At 44.0% G+C, this 20,331-nt stretch overlaps 1 protein-coding gene across 3 annotated transcripts in view; it reads left to right on the top strand.

Moving 5' to 3' along the window:
* Nucleotides 1-20,331, top strand: part of LOC145343241 (LHFPL tetraspan subfamily member 2 protein-like) — a 170,400-nt gene that overhangs the window by 86,824 nt on the left and 63,245 nt on the right. For all 3 annotated transcript variants that reach the window (XR_013886692.1, XM_080189339.1, XM_080189340.1), the window contains one exon: nucleotides 16,564-16,675. The gene's annotated coding sequence lies outside the window, so the exon portion shown is untranslated. The remainder of the gene's footprint in view (nucleotides 1-16,563; nucleotides 16,676-20,331) is intronic.

Genomic DNA, 20,331 nt, shown 5'->3' with positions numbered 1-20,331 from the left:
CGGGGCATGCTGACATCAATCAGATCCCAGTTTTCAGTCATAATGTCCCACCCATACTTTACTGCAATCCTATGATAAATCGTATAACCATTTGGGAAGCAGAGAAAAAAAATCAGTGTGTTGCAGTTTCTCTGCATTCCAGACTGAGAAGCTGATAGAGCACTTGAGGGGTTACAGAGGAGGTTCACAAGGATGTTGCCTCGGATAGAGCATTTGAACTATAAGTAAAGACTAGGTAGGTTCATAAGTTCATAAGATATAGGCTTGGGTTGTTTTCTTTAGAGCAAAGAAGGTTGAGGGGGAATATGATAGCGATGTATAAGATTAAGACGGGTATGAACAGTGAGTAGGGAGCAGCTGTTCCTTTTGGTTGTGGGGTCAAACATGAGGGGGTACAGTTTTGGAGTGAGGGGCAAAAGATTCAGAGGGTGGTGGGAATCTGGAACGCACTGCCTGGGAAGGTGATGGTGACAGGAAATCTTAGAACCTTTAAAAAATATTTTGATGAGCACTTGAAATACCATAACCTTCAAGGGTATGGGACTAGTACAGGAAGATGGTAGATATTGCCAGTGCAGACTTGATGGGCCATAGGGCCTTTTCTGCGCTGCATCAGTCCTTTGTTTCTGTTGAGAAAGAAGTTTTCGGTCTGTTTCGTTCCCCCCCGATATGCAAAACCTCTCACTTCTGGTGTCATTCCAGTCAATCTTTTTTACATTAGTAGCGATGCCAGGGTATGCTTTTCACATTATGTAGAACAGCACTGTTCACAATACTCCCAACGTGGTCCAAGTACAGATCTACACAGGTTTAACGTAACTTCATGGAATTGTTGAATAACACAGTACAGCAGGAGACCGTTTCAGCTCATCTAATCTCCACCACTTCTCTCAACAAGCAATCCAACTGGTCCCACTCCTCCACTCTTATATCCCAGCATTTTTTTTCTTCTTCAACTATTTATTCAGTTCCTTTTTGAAGGTCAAAGTGCTTCAGCTTTCTTTTTCCTAATATCCTTTAATATGCACAGATGCAAACCCGACATTTTATCCATTCATAAGTCTGATTATCTCCCAATTTCTATCTTAAATGCCTTAAATTCCTCTAATGTCCTGTTCTTCATGTTAGTCTCCTTGGTAAGTACCAAAGCAAAGTAGTTCTTTAATATTTCTGCCAGTTTGCTGTCATTACCTGTGAGTTTTTGAGTGTATCACTTAGTAGCTCTATTCCTATCCAGATTTTTGTTCTGTAACTTGTTTCAGTAAAATACTTAACAGTATATAAAAAGAAACAGTAATAATTTACGTTTGCTGTTTTTCTGGGCTTTCACAGTTGTACATTTGACCTCTTCCCAAGTCTCCATACTTAGTGTGTAACTATGGCTGAAATTTTCCAGGTGTTTATCCCTTTGTGTTTCCCAGCGGTGAGGGGTACATTCAAGGGGAAGCCCTGTTGGCAATGGTGGATAATAAGGTCCTGCCACCAGCGAGTGACACGCCACTTCCTGTGAGCGCAAAACATGCCGTGGAGAGAGAGGAAAATCCCACTATCTTCACCACTGCAAAATACACTGCGATTGTGTGTGTGTATGTGTGTGTTTGTGTTTGTGTTGGTGGGGGGGGAGGATGGACAGAAAATCCCACCCTCCATTTGTTTAGTTTAGTTTTAGTGTCAAAAGCAGGCTTACATTAACACTGCAATGAAGTGAAAATCCCCGGTGCCGGTTTGGGTATACTGAGGGAGAATTTAGCTTGGCCAATGCACCACCTACCCAGCACGTCTTTCAGACTGTGGGATGAAACTGGAGCACCCACAGGAAACCCATGGGGAACGTGCTGACTCTGCACAGACAGTGATCTAAGCCGGGAATCGAAGCGGGGTCCCTGGTGCAGTGACGCGGCAGTGCTAGCTGGCCAGATGCAGCAAAATGCAAATTCCCATATTCATAAAATTAATCAAATACACCGTATCACATTAAATATAATTATAATAATTGACTCATTTTCCCTGCTGGTTTATTAAAAAATACCATCTATGTTTCATAAGTATAGGACTTCTTATGAACTTAGAAGCAACAGGGGCTTTTTGAGAAGGTATGTTTGTAATGTCAGTGTTTTTCCCAAACTTTTAGCCGTCACCTCTGCCCATTACCCTAAATTAAAAATGACTGCAACACAAAATTTGCCATGTAACCACTCCAATTAATGTATCTGCTTTTCTCACTCTCGCTGTTTTGTAGTTGAACTCGTGCTCTTCATCATAGATGAAATCGCTCAATCTAACTATATGGCCTGTTTCACACCTCTGCTACAAAGTGCACAGTGGTTAGCACCGCTGCCTCACAGCACCAGGGACCCGGGTTCAATTCCTGGCTCAGACACTGTCTGTACGGAGTCTGCTCCGGTTTCCCCCCACTGTCCAAAAGACATGCTGGTTAGGTGCATTGGCCATGCCAAATTCTCCCTCAGTGTACCTGAACAGGCGCCCAAGTGTGGCAACTAGGGGATTTTCACAGTAACTTCATTGTGGTGTTAAAAAAGCCCAATTGTGACACTAATAAATAAACTAAAAGAATGGAAAAGCTCCACAGAATAAGATCAGTTGTTTTGAGGTTTTTAGGGTAACTTTCCCACTGCTTTCTGCTCCCCATACATCATTGACTCCCTTGTTACAGATACTGTCTCTCTCTTTCAAACTACGCCTTCATCCACAAAAGCCCAATTTTTACATCTGGATCCAAGCAAGCTCATGTTCCATCCTTCCTCTTGCAAGTTCTTGTTGCCTAGCAGACCCATATACATAGAATCATAGAATCTGACAGTGCAGAAGGAGGCCATTTGGCCCATCGATTCTGCACTGACCACAATCTCACCCGGGCCCTGTCTCCATAACTCCATGCATTTATCCGAGCTAGTCCCCCTGACACCAAAGGGCAATTTAGCATGGCTAATCCACCTAATGCGCACATCTTTCCTGTGACTCCAGATTTGAATCTCTCCAACTTCTACCTTCTCAAGAAAGGACAGATAAACTTCTGACCTTGCTCACATCCCAGAAACAAATTGGAAAAAAAAATTGCAGTATTCCATGTCAATCAATCAGCCTTAACCAAAGTTACAAATTACATTTGCTGTGACTGTAGTGACTCTGACTTGTGTTTCCAAATTCCCTTCATGGTTAACCACACCAATTTTCTGCAGTGTCTTTTTTCTGCTATCCAGTACATTGCCACTCCCTTTGCTTGCTTCCACTCTTACCAATCCAATCAGAACCAGAGCATGACCAGGAATGGCTTTTCTGCAATGTGATCTCTCAAATCTATCCGTCACTCTCTCTTCTTCCTAATGTACATACCCTGCTCAGCAATATCACCTATAAACATGGGAGTCAGCGTCCATGTGTACAGTGAGGACACCCAGGACTCTCCAACACCTCTCACAAACTACCTGCCGTCTGTGTTGCTAGTTTGCTTGCCTGCTCATCTGATATCCATCTTGGGCAAGCCCCAATTTCCAATTGTTGAACCTTTTTAAGACTGGAGTCATTGGGCCGGATTTTTAAGGAGGATATTAATATTTATGGTTTATTTATATTTATTAGTGTCACAAGATTTACATTAACACTGCCATGAAGTTACTGTGAAGATCCCCTAGTTGCCACACTCCAACATCTGTTCGGGCTCTTTCTGGACACAACCCCTCTGCATGATCGGAATATTCCTGAATTCTGATCCTGGCAATGCAAGATCAGTTTTTGATTGGTTTCTTAAGGGCGGTGGTCACCTATTTATGTTATTTCCTGTTATCTCCTGACTGGCACTCTCTAATGTGTCTATTGTGTCTATTACTTGTAGGGCAGTTCTTCTTGCTACAGCTTTTCCTGTTAATGCATTAAATTTTCTGGCTAATGCAGCACCTTAAGATATCTGCTTGTTTGTGATAAGAGGTAATAGATAGTAAAATAGATAGTAGATGATGTCATGAAACTTCTGAGCTCCTTGTCCCTGGTGCCTGACTGATGTACGGGTGTCAATATTGTGTGTTCTGTAGCATTTGCGTTACAGATTATCCATTCTTTTGGCTGAAGGAACTGCTTGCTGGTGTATGTTTTTATAGTATCTGCTAGTGCTTGGGACAAAGTTAATTAAAAGAGTACAAAGTAGCACACAGCCTTCAACTAACATACACATTAAACAGTTATGGCATACACAAAATCTAGGCAAAGTTTATATAAAATCAGTAGATAAAGGCAATCAGTGTGTTAAAGCTGTGGTAGCAAGATACATTAAAAAAAGCCTGTATCAATTGATACATGTTCATGAATAATAGAGTGAAAATAATTCCTGAAGTAAAATTGGTTTTGTATCGTGAAGGAACGTGACTGCTTCTTCTAAAACACTACAAATTAAAAGACTAACCTAATTTAAAGACATTAGGTTGAAGATTTGAAACTTCACAGTTATGTTCTTCACACAATAAGGCCTTCTAAATCAAGCATTACTATGAATATTAATGACCATGGTGTATAATAGTTTCATACTCAGCCTTGACTGACTTCACCTCACTTGCTCTGTAATTAAATCATAGAAGTGTAGCTTTACACCAGCCTCGGGCCATATGGTGTGCTTCACTTGTCAAGCGCGGAGACGAAAGCCCAGCCGCTCGGTTACAAAGCCCATGCACAGAATGGATCGGACAGACCCAAATCTATCTTCTTGCTTACTCCAAAAACAAGTTCAAAGTAAATCCAATTCCACAAGAGAGACAACGGGACCCAAGACAAGGTATTGCATCTCACCTTGGGTTTGATCTGACACTTGATCTTAGCCAAAAGGCTGAGAAGAAGCACCCCAATCAGATGGTGATAGCTTCATCCCTACCAGGATCAACCTTCCTGATCATTGACTTTCCCATCTGGGTAAGTATTAGTGTTCAATTAACCAGAATGTCATATTAGGTTAATTGATGTAATATACTTTGAATACTTGATCATTTCACACAACTAATCTATAAACCAATTATGAAGCATGACCATTCCTACATGCCTGTTACATTGGTCAAGTTGATGTATGTCAGGCCCTCAAAACCCTCACCCATCAACACCACCCCCCCAATCTAGCTCACATTCCTTCAACCTCGTAACACATTAAAACAGAGAATTACATGAAAACCAGTGCACACGTTATAAGCCGTGCACACTGGAAAAATAATGAAGGTCATCCATTTACAGTTGGCATCCAAGAATGAAGAGTTGTGGAATACCACCTTCAAAACATTGGGTGAAATGGCAGCATTCCATGTAATAAAACCTGAATTAGACATTTTTCTCAGCTCTCTCAGCATTTGTATTGTCCAAAAGAAATCACCAGCCAGCCACAGGTATTGCTGCAGAGACAGAGGCCGGAATTCTGCTCCAGCGGTGAGGAATAGGAAGTATGTGTGGCACTGCCACTTACCTAGGGAAAGGCTTGGCTTGCAATGCACAATCACACAGCCAGCCTGCCAATTAGAGAAGCAAAGCCACAGGGCTTGGCCAATGGTGCCCAACAGGAAGAAGATAAGCTTGTGGTTAGTTCACGGGGTTGCTGATGATGATCTGCTGTGGGAACGCCATCCACTCCCGCAAGCCAGCAGTATCACTGTGGAAGAATATGGTCCTTTGGACCTTGGAAACATTTGCCTCAGGGCAAGCGATATCCATGAACCACCCTCCCTCGGACATCCATGACCCACTCTCCCTTGGATATCCAGGACACACTCTCCCTTGGATATCCGTGACTTACCCTCCATCGGACATCCATGACCCCCCTTGGATATCCTTGACTGACTCACCTTCCCGTGGACTCCATGACCGACCTTTGGATATCTGTGACCACCCCTCCCTTGGACAGCCATAACCCACCCTCCCACGGACAGCCATGACCCACCCTCCCATAGACATCCGTCAGCCACTCTCCTTCGGACATCCGTCAGCCACTCTCCCTCGGACATCCGCGACCCGCTCTCCCTCAGACATCCGCGATCCGCTCTCCCTCGGACATCCGCGACCCGCTCTCCCTCGGACATCCGCGACCCGCTCTCCCTCGGACATCCGCGACCCGCTCTCCCTCGGACATCCGCGACCCGCTCTCCCTCGGACATCCGCGACCCACTCTCCCACGGACATCCAGGAGCAGACATGGCCTGGAAGCAATTCAACCTCCTTCCCCTGTTCAATGACCTGCCCATATGGAAAAGCAGCTTCTACTTGCTCCAAATCTACCATGAGGACTAAATCAACCTCCCACAGTCCAATTTATTTACTTATTAGTCACAAGTAAGGCTTACATTAACACCGCAGTGAATTTACTGTGAAATTCCCCTAGTCACAACACTCTGGCGCTGGTCAATGCACCGAACCAGTCATCTTTCAGACTGTGGGAGGAAATTGGAGTACCCAGAGGAAACCCACGCAGACACGGGGAGAACATGCAGACTCCACACAGACAGTGACCCAAGCTGGAAATCGAACCTGGGTCTCTGGCGCTGTGAGGCAGCAGTGCTAACCACTGCCACCGTGTCGCCCCAAAGATGTGCAGGTTAGGTGAATTAGCCGTGGTAAGTGCATGGGGTTACATGGATACGGCAGGGCAATGGGCCTGCGTAGAGAGCTCTTGTGGAGAACTGGTGCAGGCTCGATGGGCTAAGTGGCTTCTTTCTGTACTTGTAGGTATTCTATGGATATTAAATAACCAAGGAAGTAAAACACTCATAACGATTAACAAACACTCATCATCTATTTTTTTAGATTTTATAATGTTAACAGAAAACGCACTGAAAAAGTTAAAGTACGCTTGCATAAACTGCAGATCTGATAACTAAGATCGCACCCGTATTGAGGAGTAAAGTTTCCTTCTCCTTGTGTAAGTCCCTTTCTGCTTGTTAATTATAATTCGTCTCATCTGGATTCTCAATTAGCCACACATGGCAAATATACTGAACCTCACCATCAGCAACCAATGGTCTTGACAACACACCAGGGCTGATAGTCTGTAGCCAGGTACCGGATGCACTGTGTCTAATCTCAGTCTGATAGTGTCGAGGTTTTCAGTTTATGCAGCGTGCTCTAACGCAGGGCATGTGAGGCACAGTGAGTGCGCGGAGCCAGTGTATGAGCAGCGCACAAGACTCTTTGTTGTGATCAACATCCCAAGACATCGAATCATAGTCTGTAATTTTTTAGTAATATATAAAAAGAATGTTGGAAACTTCAAGTTACATTTTATAAAGACTGTTTAGATTGACTAAAGTGTAATGAGTGGAAATGTTTTGACCCAAATACAGGAAATAATTTGCTAATTTTTACATTCTTTTCTGCCAAAAGAAAATAATATAAAAAACATTTAAGTCTGCATTTGACTCCAGAATGTAATAAGGCACTTTTACGCAGATGTATAATTTTGTGAATGAATACACAGAATCAGTCTGTTTTTCTGGTGTTAGTGTAGTATCGGTTATTGTGTGCTGTCTACGTACTCAGTTATATGCTGGTGAGAATTGGATGGATCTCTGCATGTGCATAGAAATGGATCAACACTTGTGTACAAGATGGACTGATGCATGCTGTATACAGGATGGGTCGAAGCGTGTTGTGTATGGGATGGGTCAATGTGTGTTATGTACAGGATGGCTTGATGCATACTTTGTATAGGATGTGCCAGTGCATACTGTGTACGGGATGGGTCAATGCGAACTGTGTACAGGATGGATCGATGCGTATCGTGTGCAGGATGGGTTGATGCATGTCACATACAGGATGGGTCGGTGCGTGTCATGTACAGGATGGGTGGATGCGTGTCGTGTACAGGATGGGTCGATGCGTGTCGCGTACAGGATGGGTCGATACGTGTCACATACAGGATGGGTCGATGTGTGTTGCGTACAGGATGGGTTGATGCGTGTCACATACAGGATGGGTCGATGCATGTCACCTACAGGATGGGTAGATGCGTGTCACGTACAGGATGGGTCGGTACGTGTCACGTACAGGATGGGTCGGTGCGTGTCACGTACAGGATGGGTCGGTGCGTGTCACGTACAGGATGGGTCGGTGCGTGTCACGTACAGGATGGGTTGGTGCGTGTCATGTACAGGGTGGATTGATGCATGTTGCATACAAGATGGATTAGAACCAGCAGGATGCATTACTGATGACTGCTGGTGTGTATATGGAAGCATCACAATGCATGTGTGCACACAGTGGACTGTGGATGCATTATGCACATGTAAATGTACACGCATGCATCGCAGAGGCAATATCCTGGTGGTATTATCGTTTGACTATTAATCCAGAAACTCAGCTAATGTTCTGAGGACCTGGGTGAGAACCCTGCCACAGCAGATGGTGGAATTTGATTTCAATAAAAAATATCTTGAATTAAGAATCTACTGATGACTATGAAACCATTGTCGATTGTCAGAAAAACCCATCTGATTCACTGATGTTCTATAGGGAAGGAAATCTGCTGTCCTTACCTGGTCTGGTCCAATGTGACTCCAGAGCCACAGCAATGTCATTGACTCTCAACTGCCCTTGGCAACTAGGGGGGCAATAAATGCTGGCCAGCCAGCGATACCCATGCCTCAGAATGAATAAAAATAAAGAAATCCTGGGTTAATGTTAGTGTGTGGGATTGTGCGCTACATTGGGAACTAACCTGATTCTGCTTTGTGTAATGAGATCCCTCCCAAGTTGTGCAGGGAACTGAACAGCAGTGTTTACCTGCAGATCGCATCAGCTGCCATTAGTTTCCGTTTCGGTTTCAGCCGTTTCCTTTCCTGGCTTAACATGAAAGCCAGATGATAGTTTGGGAGGACAGCCTGTGCAGCAAGTCCACCCTCTGAAGAAGATGAGTGATCTCTGATCATGCTTAATGGACTGAACACTAGCTGGGAACAGTTTAATTGTTCGACTGCCAGCAGAAAGTAAAAAGAAATTTTCTTTCTGTACACCTGCTTGGTTTTTCATTAATCTTCTCATTATTCATGGGCTGGCACTGATTATTGGTCTCTGCACTCCATAGTCTGTCTCTGTGGCAATGGAACTAATGTGGAAGCAGGTGGTAGAGATAAAAGCAATGTCCACAATTGTGTAATGATGAGACTTCAGTATTATCTTAGCAGTAATGGGGTGAACATTTTGCAGGGTAACGTTTTCTTTGCCGTTTTGTCTTGTGGTTGAGGAGTGAGATAGATGTGCAGTAATGTGTTGGTGCCTGGCCAGTGAAGAGAGGCTTTAACAAACTTTACATTTTTTTTATTTGGGCCAACATTCATTGTCCATCCTTAACTGTCCTCGAACGGAGTGGTTTGTAAGGCCATTTCAGAGGGCATTGCTGAGAGTCTGGAACCAGAGCAGGTAAGGACGACAAATTTCCTTCTCTAATCAGCGCTACTGAACCAGATGGGTTTTTACGGCAATCGATAATGATCATGGGACTTCTAATTCCAGACTTTTATTGAATTCAAATTTCACCATCTGATTTGCACCCGGGTCCCCAGAGCATTATTATCCTGGGTCTCGGGATTCTAGTCCAGTGACAATACCACAAAACCATCGCCTCCCCTTTTCTAGTTCAGACCTTTGGTTATGAGTTGACTAATATTTCCATTGCTGCTGAGTCAATCTGAGTTGCTGCCATGCTGAGAGTTGCCAAACTGAATTGCCTGTCCAGACGCCAGCAGTGTTAGCAAGGCAGCATTAATTGCCCATTTCATGCTGCCCTGAAGCAGTGGTAATGGCCCATCTGCGGGCAATTGTATAACTGAGGGAATTGCCATTGCCAGTTCAGAGGGTATTAAGAGATAACAAACTGTGGACTAAAGCCACAGCTCACCACATCAGGTGGGAGTGGCAGTTCCTCTTTCCAGAAAGTTGTGTCCTGATCTTCACGCTGCATCCCAACCTTATCCCCAGTTGTTTTTTATCTAGGCCATAGCCTTCCTTCAGCCATAATGATGGTGACTTACCTCCAAAGTTTTCAGGGTTTGGACCTCTCCGAGTGTTGAGATCTCTGTGCTGCGAATCTCTCTGCAACATCTCAATGTCCCAACTGAATTTGATAGCAAATGTTATTGACTTAGAATAGTAGAATCCCTGCAGTGGTGGAAGAGGCCATTCAGCCCATTGAGTCTGTTCTGACCACAATCCCATCCAGGCCCTACTCCCGTAACTCCATATATTTACCCTACCCTCTCCCCTGACACTAGGGTCAATTTAGCATGGCCAATCAACATAACCCACACATCTTTGGACTTCTCTGCACTCTATGCTGCTCTTGCCACTTGTGCCAAGAAATGAACTTGGAGACCCATTCTCTGTCCCCGATCAGCGTAGTTCTGGTCATGCTCCAGTGGTAGCCTTTTGTAATAGAGTTACCATGGGTTCGTTGTGAAGTTGTGTCTTGCCCTGGAGAGTTGACGACTTAATCTTGGCTTTGAAATGCTAAATCTATGTATAAATTTTTATTTTTCCTTTCTTTCTCCTGTCTTCTCCTTTCAGACACCCAGACACTGTGTATCTGTCTCACTTCTGATAATACAAAAATGACAAGAACTAAGCAACACTACACTATCTCCCCATGACTGTCAAGATAATACTGAAGTACCGTTTGTACACAGTTGTTCACATCAGAGATGATTTCCTGCTGCTACCATCTGTTTGGCCTCTAGCTCCATTTGTATGGGGTTGACTTGAGGTGAAAGGCCCTCTGGATTTCTCCTGTCAATCAGTAAAGCACTGAGTAGGGAATTCTGGTCACAGCCCATTACCTATTCCTTCATGACAGCTTGGCAAAGTTCCAGTGTACCGTGCCTCATACTGCCAGCTATTTTGTTTGAAATACTATGTGGGCGCAGATAACAAAGTAGAGAGTGTAATGTGGGACATTTTGTTTACTTAGGGTGAATATCTGCAACATAGGCTGAAAAGAAATGAACCCTAATGTACTCAGGATTTCGAGCTCATATCACGATGTCTGCGTGAGTTTCCACCGGGTGCTCTGGTTACCTTCCACAGCTCAAAAATGTGTGGGTTAGGTGGATGGGCCATGCTAAATTGACCCTTAGTGTCCCAAGATGTGCAGGCTAGGTGGATTGGTCGTGGTAAATGTGCGGAGTTACAGGATATGGTGGAGGGGAATGCCTGGCTGGGAGGCTCTAGCAAAGAGTCGGTGCAGTCTTAGGTTTAAGCTTACTTATTAGTGTCACAAGTAGGCTTACATTAACACTGCAATGAAGTTGCTGTGAAAAATCCCCTAGTCGCCATACTCCGGCGCCTTTTCTGAGGGGGAATTTAGCATGGCCAATATACCTTACCAGCATGTCTTTCAGACTTGATGGGCTGGATGGCCTCTCTCTGCGCTGTAGGGATTCTATGGTTTTGATTAAAAGGATGTGTTGCTCACCAACAGTTGGAGGACATTAGCACACGCACAAAGCTGTTTAAACTTTGGATTTCTACTAAGCAACTGCTTCATGCCCGAAAAAACGCATGCATTGTTTCCCTGTTTGGAATCTCCTTTCAGATCCTGAATGAAAACTTTGTACCAAACATATTCATGGGCTAAATGGACTGAGTGCCAAGCTGCTCCTGTCTGCCAGTGCATCTGTAGATCTGTACCACTTTTAAATCATTCAGTCTGTGTCTACTTGGAAAAAAGAATTGCCTGCTTATCAATCTCAATGTCGTGGATGAAAGTGTTAATCTCATCTTTGGCAAAGCCTGCCTTTTGTGATAGAGTTACCATGGAGTGTAAAACCTGAAGAGAATCAAAGTTTAGTAGTGGTGAGGACAACAGCAGCTGTTGTGATATCACAATAGCCTCTATGTTGGTGAGCTGAGCTGGGGCCTCCAGATCATGGGAAAAGAATGCAAAGATAGAGCCAGGAGATTGAAGAGGAGAACTGGGAATAGGGAGATCACGGACAGAATTGTAAATGCTTAGTTGAAAAGATCGTAACAATACGGGAGTTTAAATAAAGGAAGTTAAAGAGAATTGTGCCAATGCTGAACACCTAAATTTAGAACAGAAAATAGTGGGAATTGAATTGAATATTTAAAAAAAGATGGAATGGACGGAAAAATGACTTTACCTGTATGAGTAAAGGGAACTCACTACTTCAACTCTTTGTTAAAACAGTTGGCAGGAAGCACCTGTATGTGTTCCCTGCCAGTGTGAAGCTCATTGTTTCATACACAGCAGGAAATCCATTGGGTTCAGGTGCTCCTTTGAACAAGACTTAGCGGAAAGGAGTCTGGTAGAGGGATTTCGAGAGACCTGAGTATTTTTGTCTCTGGATTCTATTTAGGATTGGATCATTTAAAAAAAAGGCTCACTTTGTTTCAAGCTGGAATAAAATTACCGTCGGGTGAAAGTGAGTGGGTGCCTGCAATTACCACCACACAATGAGTCTCTGAATTGAAGCAGCCATTATGAGCAGGTCATTTGTCGGCCAACACGCGCTTTGCACCAAACAAACAAAACAAATAAAAGTATAGAATCTCTGCTGCTTTTCAATAGGGGCTCTTATTCACTAATTGGGCCTGGAATAACCCAGCCGCCTCCCAACCTCCCCAGGCCTTCATCTGGCAGAGGAATAGGAGCATTAACAAATATAAAGTTTTTCAAGGTCACTGAGGGTTCTCCTCTGCAAAATTCCTGAAGGAACAGCATGAGCACCAAATGTAATTTCTCAAGAGGAGGTGCTTAAGTTACAGTGGGAGATTGAAACAATCCTTGTGAAATATTCAAGTCAAAATGTCTAACATTTCTTATTATTTACGAGGGCAGCACTGACCCCAGTTTGCCCCCCCCAACACACTCACACACACACACACAAAACAAACCCCCCCCCCCCCCCGGCCCCTTGGTGACCGCAGCTGAGATATTGGAAGCACATAGAGCAGAAAGTGAGCTGACAGCCACGTTGTGAATGGGAGGTGGTCAGCAAATGGCGCCTGTGTCCCTGGCTTACACGCTGTACAAGGAATGATTGTGGTTGTCTCGGTGGCACAGTGCTTAGCACTGCTGCCTCACAGCTCCAGGGACCCAGGTTCAATTCCGGCCATGGGTGACCATCCATGTGGAGTTTTCACCTTCTCCCTTTGCCCGCATGGGTTTCCTCCAGGTGCTCCTGCTTCCTCCCACAGTCCAAAGATATGCAGGTTAAGCGAATTTATTTAGCTGCCAATGGGACAAGATGTATTGCTGCACCAGAATTAATACCTCAGTACTGAGTGCTCCCCAACACTGTCAATGGGAAGCTATTCTGTTTGGAGTTGGCCTATTAAAGTACATAGCCTCAAGGCGGCTTGTGTGCAGCCTCACTTGGCTGGGTTTCCTTCATTCAGCTACTCAGTGTGAGGAACATATTAAGAAAACAAGAAGCTCATGCTCAACGGGGAGAGAAAATTCTCTAGTAACCATCGCTTCCTTCTTTGTAACTAGCGAAGGCTGGAATTGTGGTGGAGACACACACGCACGGACACACACATGCATGGACACACATATGGACATGCACACACAGGCATACATGCACGGACACACACGCACGGACACACCTGCATGGACACACACATGCATGGACACATGTATGGACACACACACATAGAGACACACACGCATGGACACACGGGGACACACACACGGACACATGCATGGACACACACACACACGGACACACACATGGATGGACACACCTGCATGGGCACTCACACAGGCACACACCCAGAGACACACACACACGGACACACACAGGGATGGACACACACGCACGGGCACTCACACAGGCACACACCCAGAGACACACACACATGGACACACACAGACACACACTCTCATACACTCGCATTCGCAATTTTCATTTTCAGTGATCTAAATTCAGGTTACTCAAGGTGGAGGACTGGAGATCCTCATTAGAAATGCTTTCTTTTGGTGAAAAACCCTTTGCTCGATTGAAGGACTGAAAATGACCATGTTCCAATTGTGCTGGTTCTTGGAAGAATTATACATTGTGATCATGCAAATGAAACTTAACAGAACCCAATTTTAAGCACATTTTGAATGAAAATTCCCAATTGCCCTCAAAGTGGAACCTCACCATGTTGGTGGGCGAGGTTACTTTCTTTTTTATTGTTCTCAAGGGAAATTTCTCATCAGTGTGACAGAGGTTCTTCTAATAAACATGCACACAGGGTCATGTTAAATTATATATCAATGTTGAAAGCCATTGAATGCCTTTTAAGTCCAACATAGATTGTAGATATTTAGCTGTCTGTGAGTGCTTAATTTGCATCAAATTGTTTTAAAACTCAGCTCTCGTTGTTGCTGCCTGTGTCTCAATCACTGACTATCGCAAAATTCCACAACACTGAACCATACTTCTTCCCACATTTCGTATTAGAGTCATAGAGGTTTACAGCATGGAAACAGGCCCTTTGGCCCAAATTGTCCACGCCGCCCTTTTTTTTAAACCCCTAAGCTAGTCCCAATTGCCCACATTTGGCCCCTATCCCTCTATACCCATCGTACCCATGTAACCGTCTAAATGTTAATTGTTAGTTCTGTCTCTCCCTGTACCTTTTTGTCCCTTCCTCCTTCCTGTGTGGAGTCAGGATTTCAAAAAAAATTATATAAAAAATTACAATGCAGGCGATAAAAACCAAACATTTCTTGAATTAAAATAAAACTAATTATATGTTCTTGCTCAGCTCCTAGCACTAGAAGTGGAGGAAGCATGCTGTGAAGTATAAACGCATGACATCTGAATTGTGTTGCGTAAGGTTAGGTGAAACAGCTTGATTTATGTAACGGCTCAAGTATTTCTTTAATTGGGAATGTGGTTGACGCACAAGCTTTACTGCCACATATTTTATGTCTGATGTAAACAGTGGCACAGTAACTAATGCAGAAGAGTCGTAATCTGTGGTTAAAGTCAACTGTGAAAATCAGCAGAGGCTTGGGCTGAAATGACCAATGTGCTTCATGCTTCAAAAGCTTTTTTGGCAAATATCACGGGGAAAAGGTGATCCTGGACCAGTTCAGGCAGATCAGAGAGCAAAGGCAACGTTGAATTTTTCAAAGCGAGTATTAAAAACCTCACAAACATTATGGTTCAGGTCAGAAACTCCAAAGTGTTTTATGGAGCCTGTCTTGATCATAAGTTTTGCAATTTGAATTTGGCTAGGGTAAGCATGAGATTTTCACTTCAGGTATGATTGAAGTGACCCACTAGGGAGCTTTAACAAACAAAGTTTATTTAAGAATATAGTTAACATGTATACTAAGAAAATTAGCCAGAACTTTTATCAATGATGAACAAAAACAAAACACCAACACTGGTGTATAACCCTTAATGAACATGTCTTATGATGTTCCAGTCAAAACCAAAATCCAGTAAACAAAACCCTTTCACTCACTGGTTCCACTCACCGGACACAGAACCGGGAGAACCCCCTGTCAGTTTTGTGGGAGCGGCCCAGAGGAATTCCTTCAGACACTGAACTAGTCTCCCACAGGCACCCCCCCACCCCCTGTTTTCTCCCCAGTATAAAATGATAATTGCTAAAGAAGATTTTGAACAATGAAGCATGTTAATCATTTCAGTCCAAGCCTCTGCTGATTTTCACAGCTGATCTTAACCAATCTGAGGCCACCAACTCCTCATAAAGCCAGAGGAAGTGGTGGCTTCTGCCAACAAGCATCCAGAAGCATCCAAAAATGAATGAGGTTGGGTTGGGAGACACAGAGTGGGGCACGAGGGAGGGAGGGAGCTGGTGAGTTGAAGGCAAAGGAGGAGTGCCTGACTATGAGGGGCCAACCCCTGTGGCAAACCTGACAGGGTTTCCCGGGCAGTTTTTCAAGGGTGTTGAATGGCTGGGCAGCCCTAATTAAATCCTAAAGCCACCAACAAAACATGATTGCAAATCATGGAATTTTGCAGCACAGAAGGAAGCTATTTGGCCTGTTGTGTCTGCACCGGCTCACAAAGGAGCTATCCAGCTAGTCCCATTTTCCAACCCAATCTCAATAGCCCTGTAAATTCATCACTTTTGAATATGTGTCCATGTCTCTTCTGAAACCTCCTGTGGAATCTGCTTCCACCACTCTTCCAGGCAGTGCATTCCAAACCCCAACAATTCTCTGATTTTCTCCTCATTTCACACTTACTGAGCATCTTGAAATTGCGACCCCCTTAGTCACTAACATAACAACTTGCAAAAACAGGACTTCTTTACCCTGTCAAAATTGTTCATCATTCTGAACCACAATAAGGTCACCTCTGCTCCAAGAAGAATAGGCCCCAATTCTCTAATCCTTCCTTGCATCTAAATGTCCTCATTCCTAATATCAGTCTTGTAAATCTCCTTTGCACTCTCTCTCTCAGGCTTTAGCATCCTTCCTGAAATAAGGTGCCCAGAACTAAACATGGGCTGCATTAAATTCAGCCCAATGTTTTAGATCAGTGGCCTATCATCGGGACAGCAAGCTGATTTTGTGTGTGTATCTGTTCATTCCTTCATCAGATTTGGGCGTCGTATCAATTGAGCTAGTGACTGGATTGGTGGATTCTGATAGCAGCTGACTGTTTAGTGGCACAGTGCACCGTAAAACCCTATACAGTGCGGCGTTCTTGAGGTATGCTTATTTATTTTCCATTTAAGTATTTAAGTTCAAATTATTTTAAGTTTCTCAGAATGGTCAAATAACTTATTTGCCTTTAATAGGACATAAACATATTTGACCATGTTCTGGATGTTTTATAGAGGTAACAGTTATTGTTGTGAAGTGGGATTCTTGCCCACTTTGAGAAACACGCAGGCATTGATTCCTTTTTTTGTGTTTTGGGCGGCATGGAGCACTCTTGGGAGGTCATTAAAAAAATGTTGTCTTCTTTCGTTGGCCTCCCAACTGCTGTTGGGATAACACTGCTATTGGTGCAGACTTCTTGCACAGATAGGCACAGATTGCACACCCTGCTAATTTAAGTGCCGAGTCCCACCAATTCTGGACAGGGTTCGTGTCACACTACAAAGGTTGACAGGAGCTCCACTCTGTCACAATTCCACCAGTGAAAGCCAGACTCCAGGAACTCCCGATTCCCAGTCTTTGAACTGTAGAAACTGGGAAGATCACAGAATTGATCCCCAGCCTATTGCAGGTTATTTGATATCAGCCAGGATAGTAATAGCAGACCCGCACTGAGGCGTTATTGCTCCTGAGTCAGGGAGAGGTATAACGGCCAGTCCTCCTATTCCTGACCACCATTTGTAAAACCCTAACTGGATGAATCTGTCTGGACATTGAGACAGAACAAGGCCATGTTCCGCTGTGATGCCTTTCATGGTCCAGTTGCTCAATAGCGTTCGCTGTCAAAGTTCCATAATCACCAACTGGGGAGCTGTATGCCAGCAAGAAGTCAAAGCTCGCAGACCATAATGGAGGTGAGAAGTCATTCCCAGACGACAACTAGCTTCACAAAGTCATCTGACATCAAATGTAACTTATTCCTACCACTCAAAACTGCAAATGTTCAACCGTCCAGTCAATCTTCCTCTCTGCTGCCGGGTCACCTTTTCATAAAAACGCTTTGAGAAAGGGAAACCTCTTGGCATTGGTATGTTGCCCAAGGCCTTCAGTTAGTTCTCCATGTGCTGCAGGCTGTTGAGGTAAGTTTTTCAAAGCAGCTTTCTCCTCACCATGCTGAATAACTCCAAAGATGTGCAAGTTAGCTGGTGGCCACGTTAAGTTGCCCCTTAGTGTCCCAAGCTGTGTAGGTTGGGGAAATTAGCCATGGTAAATGTCTGGGGTTACGGGGATAGAGAATCTTACCCCCGACCTATCAGACTTGATGGGCCAAATGGCCTCTTCTGCACTGTAGGATTCTATGAATAACATATTTAGTATTTTCAAGTGCTGACCTTTCAGATATGTTTCCACAAGCTCCTGAATGCCAAGAATCGTGTTTTACAACAACTCATACCCACAGTCTGCCAGGCTACATCGCTAAGATCATGAGAGGAGAATTTCCTGCGATCCTTTCCCATAGAAAAACAATTCAGTGACTGAAAGGATTTTTCTCTTCATGCTTCTTCTTTAAACATGTGATTAATTGCAAGAGTATTAATTTATATCAAATGACTCTGATATAGAGTAATGAAACAAGCTGGGAAGGTTCCAGAAACTGTATTTGACATAATGTAATAGCTTTCTAGCAGAGGGCTAATCCCATTGCTGTATGCGCATTGATTGCATGAAGACTCCATTGTTAATACACTAACAGTATTGTTTAATCCTCTTAAGATGCAATTCTAGTGAGATTCTCTCTGTTTTGTCTGCTTTGCACAGCACACCCAGCCTGAATTTCAGATTATATCAATACTTTTGCTATCATCTGGACTGCACTGTCCTAAAGTGCGGTGGAAACAAATTCAATAGTAACTTCAAAAGGAATTGGATGCATTGGAAAAAGAAATTTTTTTTTAGGACTTTGGCAAAAGACTGGGGAAGCTTACAAATAGCCAACACCAGCATGATGGGCTGAATGGCCACTTTCTGTGCTGCAAGAGCTGATGATTCTTTGAGCTCAGTCATTTTGATGGGGTTCTGCATTCTTGGGCTGGGGAGGGAAAAAGTCAGTAAGAGGATGTTTCGCCTTGTCGCCTTTGCACTGAGCCGAGCTGGAAACATCTGGCCAGATTTTTACATGGGAAGTTCGGGTATGTGCCCAACCTGGAAGCACATAATATCACGCTAGACCACGTCATCAGGTATCCCGGCATACTTTGGTCGGCGGGTACAGGTCGGAAGTGCCCCTGCTGACAATCAGGAAGCCGATCTGAATTGATGACATGGCAGTTGACTGGGATTTGATGTTGCCCGTCTGCTTTTACAATTGTGAGCAAATTGGTTGGCAAGACAGCCTTTACGGTTTAGCTGCAACCTCGATCCAGGGTGGAATGAAAGTCAGGGCTCAAATAAAATGAACCAATGTGTCTGTGGTCTGAGATCTGTGTCCCAGACACTCAAAGTATAGTTTTTCCACTGAATTTTATTTTTCAGACAGCAGTCCAGCTGAGGGAGACCATTGGAAGCACCTGCTTTATCTCAGTGCCCACCCTCACCCCACCCTCCCGAGCAGCACTTAGCCTCTCACCGAGCGTTAATTGGCTGGCCAACGCGAAATTGCTTTCCTGGGTTGACCATGAGATCTGATTTCAAAAAGAAATTAGATATAGTTCTAGGGGCTAAAGGGATCAAGGGATATGGGGGTAAAGGGGGATCAGGATATTGAATTTGATGATCAGCCATGATCAAGATGAATGGTGGAGCAGGCTCGAAGGGCTGAATGGCCTACTCCTGCTTCCACTTTCTATGTTTCTATGGCCAGTAATGCGTTTCACGCTCACTTCTGGGCGCACAAAGTATGCACGCCTGATAGGCGGAAAATTCAGGGACTTGTGTATGGATTGACCTTGTTTGTATACAGTATAGTAATTAATCTCAGGGGGGGAAAGATAACTGCCTTCTCCGTCCCGAATCCCCAAATATGTGGAGGCAGTGGCATAGTGATAATGTCACTGGATTAATAATCCCAAGCCCCAGGTCAATCCTCTGGGGACATGAGTTCAAATCCCACTGTGGCACTCAAATTTAATTGGAATTGTCAGCAAGTCCATGATTGCTGTAAAAACCCATCTGGTTCACTAATGTCCTTTTGGGAAGGAAATCTGTCTTCCTTACCTGATCTGGCCTACATGTGATTCCAGAGCCACAATGTTGGTAGGAATAACATTTTAGTAGGAATAACAGCACTATTATTTAAATGGTAAAAAATTGCAGCATGCTACTGTGCAGAGGGACCTGGGTGTCCTTGTGCAAGAATCACAAGGAGTTGGTTTGCAGGTACAGCAGGTAATTAAGAAGGCAAATGGAATTTTGTCCTGAGATGGAGTTTAAAAACAGCGAGGTTATGTTGCAGCTGTATAAGGTGCTGGTGAGGCCACACCTGGAATACTGTGTACAGTTTTGGTCTCCTTACTTGAGAAAGGATATACTGGCACTGGAAGGGGTGCAAAGGAGATTCACTAGGTTGATTCTGGAGTTGAGAGGGTTGGGTTATGAGGAGAGACAGAGTAGACTGGGGCTATACTCATTGGAATTCAGAAGAATGAGGGGAGGTCTTATAGAAACATATAAGATTATGAAGGGAAAATAGAAGCAGGGAAATTGTTTCCACTGGCAGGTGAAACTAGAACTAGGAGACATAGCCTCAAAATAAGGGGAAGAGATTT

Source organism: Carcharhinus amblyrhynchos, chromosome 5, assembly GCF_965287045.1.
Source record: "Carcharhinus amblyrhynchos chromosome 5, sCarAmb.v2.hapA, whole genome shotgun sequence".
Taxonomy (NCBI): domain Eukaryota; kingdom Metazoa; phylum Chordata; class Chondrichthyes; order Carcharhiniformes; family Carcharhinidae; genus Carcharhinus; species Carcharhinus amblyrhynchos.
Note: the sequence above shows the minus strand (reverse complement) of the source record. Positions and strands in the feature narration are given on the sequence as shown.